Genomic DNA, 6,308 nt, shown 5'->3' with positions numbered 1-6,308 from the left:
ATCTGGCCCATCTTACCTTTATAGCAGTTGTCAGCTCAGCTTTAGAGGATGAAGCCTCGACATTGACAAAGTTTATGGTGAAAATTGAAAAAGAAAGAAAAAAATTGTCTGAGATTTTGAATGTTTGCTGGCCATTACATTAAGATGTGCCGTACCTAAAGAAAAGTTTAAAACATCCTTTACTCTATGGAAATATCCATTATCATCCTGCTGCATTGGAATGGCACCAAATAAAACATCTTTGTTCAATGCAGATTCAACACTAAATATTACTTTTATACTATCGTGCTGTCACAACTGCTTCTTGTTAGTTCACTGTAACCTTTCCTTTGTGTCAGTGATGGTTTGTTTGGCATTTCTGTATGATAATACCCAAAATCCCAAAGCCACAAATCTTTACACCTCTGTGGCTCGGAGGTATGGCAATCGCTCTGTGTGTTTGTGATCAAAAAGGTGAATCCTGGAAGTCACCTATTGCATAGCTGGTGAGTTGCCACAAGGAAAGCTTTATATAGTTTATGGATGCCATAAGGAAACTCTTTACTGGTGCCCCAGACACAATGTCAGATTAAACACTTTTTCACAAAAAAAAAGTTGCAGGAGCAAGGTGTACAACTATTTGTAATGAGAATAATGGCATGTTTAATAAAGTGAAAAAAAGCTCAAAATCCAAACTAAAAATGAAAATACAATAGTAATACATTGAGACATATGCATTTGGAACAGTTCACATTCTATTTCAAATTGGAACAAGAAGAAAAATGTATCAAGTTTGTGTCCTTCCTCTAACGAAGCTATTTTTACAAACTCAAACATTCATTGTATAAACAGAAAAATGCTTCAAGATTTTGCTTTTCTTTAAATCCCTGAACTTATATTTAGTTGTTTAACCAACTTCTGGTATCTTTGAACAGGTATATCGGCCCAGGATGATTTGGAGTACATTTTACAATGATCCGGAAACTGCATTTCTGTCACTCCATGTGTTTTCTATTGGATTAAGGTCCGGAGATTGGGCTTGCCCCTCTGTAACATCAACCTTGGTTTGAAACTAGGACGTTGCTGGTTTACTGGTGTGTTTGGGGTCGTTGTCTTGTTGAAACATCCATTTAGAAGGCATTTTTTTTTTTTTGCTCTTGGGCATACATGACATCTTCAAGTATTTTTTTTTTTTTTCCACACTGGTCCATGATCCCTAGTATGTGATAAATGGGCCCAACACCATAGTATGAAAAACATCCACATATCATGATGCTTGTGCCACCATGCTTCACTGTCTTCACAGTGTATTATGGCTTTGGGGGTCATCTGACACATCTGATTTTCAACATTGGGACTTGGCTTCTTGCCAATAGCTTGTCTTCACATTTTTTTAAATTGTAACAGTACTCACATGCAACTTTAGACCTTCTTTCATTGTCCTGGAATTAATCATTGGCTTCTTTGAGTCCTGCCATTTTGGCTATTCTTCTATCGAATTTAATGGTAGTTTTTTTTGTTTTCTTCCACATCTTTCAGGTTTTGGTTGACATTTGAGATAATTTTCGCTGAGCAGCCTATTGTTTTCTGCACTTCTTTGTTTTCGCCTCTCCAATCAACTTTGTTTAGAACTTTATTGATATTTTGATTTAAAAATATGGAACTACCCTTTTTACTCAGATTTTTATAGAGAAATGCACTATAACCAGCATGTGCAACATTTGCTGCCATCCTTCCTTAATTGAGGGGTGTGATTGACACCTGTTTTTTCACAGAATAAATGACCTCACTAATTTGAACTCCACTCTGCTATTATTTTGAACAGCCTTACATTCCCTATAAATTTATTAACTTTTTCTTCCTGGTTATAATTTTTTGATTTGGAATACAATGTGTTCCCATTGCTTGGAAATAGGTTATTAGAATAATTATTTGCCTTTTTAAACACCCTGCTATTATTCTAAACACATCTGTATGAGAGAGCATGTATTCAGGTGTGTAGTATTGTAGACAGGAGTGTATGGAGTCTGTGAAGCTCTGTGTTCCCTGTAAATTTCACAACTGGTGGAAGCTCTGAATGATACCAGTAGATCGGTTTAAAATCTCAGGCAAGAAGCTGTCATACAACATTTTGGTTGTACAATTATAAATGCTAGAAATCAAAATTTGATTCACATGGTTTGGGCAAATGGCAGGTAGTGAGTTGGAATTTTTCATTTTGATTGGCTCCATTGAAGCAGTTGTCGAGTTTTGTAATGCAACATGAAGGCACTCCAACATTGCCATCTTTATGCTAGGGATTAGATAATTATCACTTTTCAAAATTAGTTGCAGAGGGATTGTGGACTTTTAATATATATATTCTTTACACTTTAAAGTGATTAATGGGTCATTCTTTCCCATACATTCCAAAGACAACAGATGAAGGTGATTTGGTCATAAATATGAAAACAGTCAAATGGTAAGATTCCTAGAGATGATGTCTCCATAAGTCATTGTTCAAGCACTTCTGCTTGTGGATTGGTTTCTATCAATTAGAACATGCCTATCTAGATATTGGTACTTTCAGAAAGATTTGGGTGGATTCTGGATAAGTCTCTTCTTCCCTACACAGACTTAGTGTATATTGTGGGGCAAGCATACAATTTTAAACAGTGTCTATTTCAGAACAGAAGCTGCCTACAATTGTGGGAGGAATCTGGCAGCTTCCAAGCCAGTCATTCAAGGTGAGACAATACCTTTAACTCATGGGCACAATGGTCTTAACAGCACTGATGACACAGTGGGCCTCAGCAAAGGTCACAGCCCTTACAGCAAGGAAATGAAATGAAAGCCAGCATCCATGGTAGTTGGACAGTTGTAATTTTTCCTTACCATATAAGATTTATATCGGATGTGACCAGAGCAGCTGGGAGGTGGTGGTGAGGTGGTACTTTTTTAGGAAAAATAGCTTAGGGAGCTTGACCCAGCCCAATAATGGCAACAGTCCTAATGATCCTGAAATCAGAGAAGCCTCTTACAGTTTTTCAATATTTGCCTTGAAACAAATAAGTCCCTCAAAGTTTGCACTATACCATGGCCACAAACTCTACTGGAAACAAACACCCCCTTCACTGGTCCATTGGGTAACCAGGGTTAATGATATAATGAGAAGAGAGGAAATTAGAGCATTTGACAATGATTATATGAAAAATGTACTGCCTGTTGGGCACATTGGGTACATTATAGCACCTACTCGATGCTGAGAAACCAACTTGTCCCCCATCCTACCTGACTGCAACCTCAGTATATACATCCTTGCATAGTTATTGTACCCACCCTCTCCATGTCCATCCCCTAAGCCTTGCCGTACTACTTCCCCATTATTACTTTTATTATCTAGGAAGGGGTTAGGTTACCATCTGTTTTCCCCCTTTATATTTTTGACATTCATTTTTTGAAAATTATTTACATCTACACTAAGATTGTATTACTGTGTATTGTATATATACAATTATATACTAAATTGTATATGAATTATTTTGTACATTTACTTTTTTATCTTCCAATAAATAAATTGACTGAATACTGCACCAACACATTGCACCACGCTGTAGATTGCAAGTGTATGAATCAAGTAGATTCTAAACTCCTTCCCTGTATGCAATGGACTTATGGTTGCCCAGAAAGTTGTTGCAGAGCCACATGAATGCTTCCCAAGCTTCTAGCTTGGCTGCTGAGAGGGATGGTTAAAACCTTTATCCTGCCAAGCTGACTTGAACTGTGGACCTAAAGTTATCCCGTCGTTCATTTTTGCAGTGCTTATGATTGGAAATTTCTCAACAATGTACTAAAAATCACGAGTTCACTTTACATGGTTCTTCATCAAGCCAAACTGTATATGAATGATGTAGATAACTGAGATGTGGCATGAATACTTTATGCAGATCAACCAGAGGCCGAAATTTGACACTGCTCCTTCCTGGCTCGTAGGTATTGTATATCTCTTGGTTGCCAGACACACTTCTACAGTAGCTCAGCTATACCAGAGGCAAAGCAAGCAGCAGTATTTGGGGCATCCTGCTTGCATTCCTATCAACATGCCAATGAGTTAACACAAAAAAATATTTTCTAAAAGAAACTTGGGATATCTTACTGGACATTCAATAACCACACCTTTAAAGTTCTTTATTTTCAACCATTAAAAATTAAACGAGTAAATTGAAATGGATGAAAAATGCCCAAACTGTAACCCAAAACCCACTTATTTATCGCAAAGTGCCAACATGGAAAATTTACCTGAAGAATGAGGTTTTAGTTTAGAAAAAAAAAAAAACATTATCATGTTTTGTCTTAAAAGAAAAACACAAGAGAGCTTTGATGATACAAACAACTTTTTATTGAAAAGTAAAGGTTAGCAATTTGGAAGGCTTTTGAACAATTATTGTGATTTTTACTGTTGTATGCATGCTGATAATACGTCTAACCTAACTCTTACTTTGTAACTGAGAGCAGCAAATGCAGCACTCAGGTCCTCTGTTTCTGGTGTCAGTTTTGACATAATTTAAAGCTAAAAACAGCTGCTCACAAACATAAGATGATCCCAAGTAAGGAAAGCAATCCCAAGTGCTTTTATTGACCTAAAATTATTTGGCAGAGAATTCCACACTCAAAGGATTTCATTTTCAGAACTGTACTTTCATTTGTCATCATCTTCTCAAGTGTTTCATGCAGGTCATAGAATGTATTTTTCCAGATAGCTTTCTTGAAATTCCAATTTCTAGATTTCCTAAAACTAAACAGTGTAAGCAGGAAAGATCAAGTTCTTCAAATTGGGCTTTATCCGGAGAAGTAAGAAAACAAAGGGTTGTCCCCATCTTACAGAACTGAAAATCTGTTCCTAAAATTCACCAGATATGCAATAAAGTACCATTCACAGAACATCTGCGAAAACACTTGCCAGGTAAATAAGGGGACAACTTATGTAAATGATGCGGTACCATGTACTAGTGCATAAGTAGTTTATAATTGGCTTCAATAGCCGGTGCATTTACAATGCAGTGTGCTCTCATTTTCCATATCTGTGTTCCAAGCCTATGGCCAATTCAACTTCCCATTTACAGGCATAAGGCAAGGGTAGAATCTGTTTAAGCAATAAAGAATCATATAACATGAATTTTTTTTAGTTTGTGGCTTTTAGGCAGATGTGCTCAAATATTCTCAAGTTAATTGGTATGAATACTAATTGGGTATTCATTTTACCATAATGTAGTTAGGTACTTTAAATTCTTTCTTAAAATGATTAAAAGATCTGACACCGTTTATATACATGAAATGACAGGCTTTGTTCAATCCACCAACAGAAAGCTGATTTGTTATCTATACTTGGGGAAAATTGTGGAATACTTACAATTGTTGAGAGAGGTACATGTGGAGACAGTAACCCTCCTGAGTATTTTATGGAATCACTCATAAGTAAGGAGTGGAGCACTAATGAATTGCTTAATTGCAGTCTCGCCTTTGCTGGTATCCATAAAATTGTTTTGAGCGCATAAGCTTTCAGGAATACCCACAAAGGTGATTTAGTATTAACATGGTATAGTGTGAATGGGGCCAGCTGAGCGACTAAATAATAATTTGAAACACAAGTGACAGGCAGACCTTCTCTATATCAAAGCTGGAGCAGGCCTTTCTTCGCAATTCTTATCTCCCCATATAAAACTTAGCATGTGTCTTTGTAATACGAGTACAATTGTTGTAGCATTTTCTAATTGCATTTTTAGGCCCACTTTCAAGGTCTGCTTCAAAAACCTGCAGTTTTCTCTCAGATGTTTTGATATAAAATAAACATCTTTTCTGCTGTTTTCCCTACACCTTGTAGTTGTTTGTTCATTGAAGTGTAAAATATGTACATATATGTATAAAAAACATGAGGTTGGTAAGCAAGGCCATATCAGTGAGCTGTGGATATTCCACCCCTTTTTCATTCATAAGCAGCCTAATTTCATCCAAGCAGGCTACAAATCTCTCCAGGACTCACTTGTCCTCTGCTCAGCTACCAGACATTATTGCTCATAAGTAAACAATTATACTGTGCCTGAACCTCCTCAAGAAACTGCTTGATACTGTTGAAAATTCAGAGCATGAGCCATGATGTAATTTACCATTTTTGTGACATCTTTGAGGACATAATGTATAATACAATAGAACTGATGTTTTGTTTCTTTACCAAAAAAGTATATTAAACCAGATTTTGCCTCCACCATAGGAGGTGCCCCATCACTGGTAATTGAACCACTTTTTCTGGTCTTGTCTTGTGACAACATTGTAGATATCTATCCCCTTGTGTT

This window comes from Pyxicephalus adspersus, chromosome 1, assembly GCF_032062135.1.
Source record: "Pyxicephalus adspersus chromosome 1, UCB_Pads_2.0, whole genome shotgun sequence".
Lineage (NCBI taxonomy): Eukaryota > Metazoa > Chordata > Amphibia > Anura > Pyxicephalidae > Pyxicephalus > Pyxicephalus adspersus.
Note: the sequence above shows the minus strand (reverse complement) of the source record.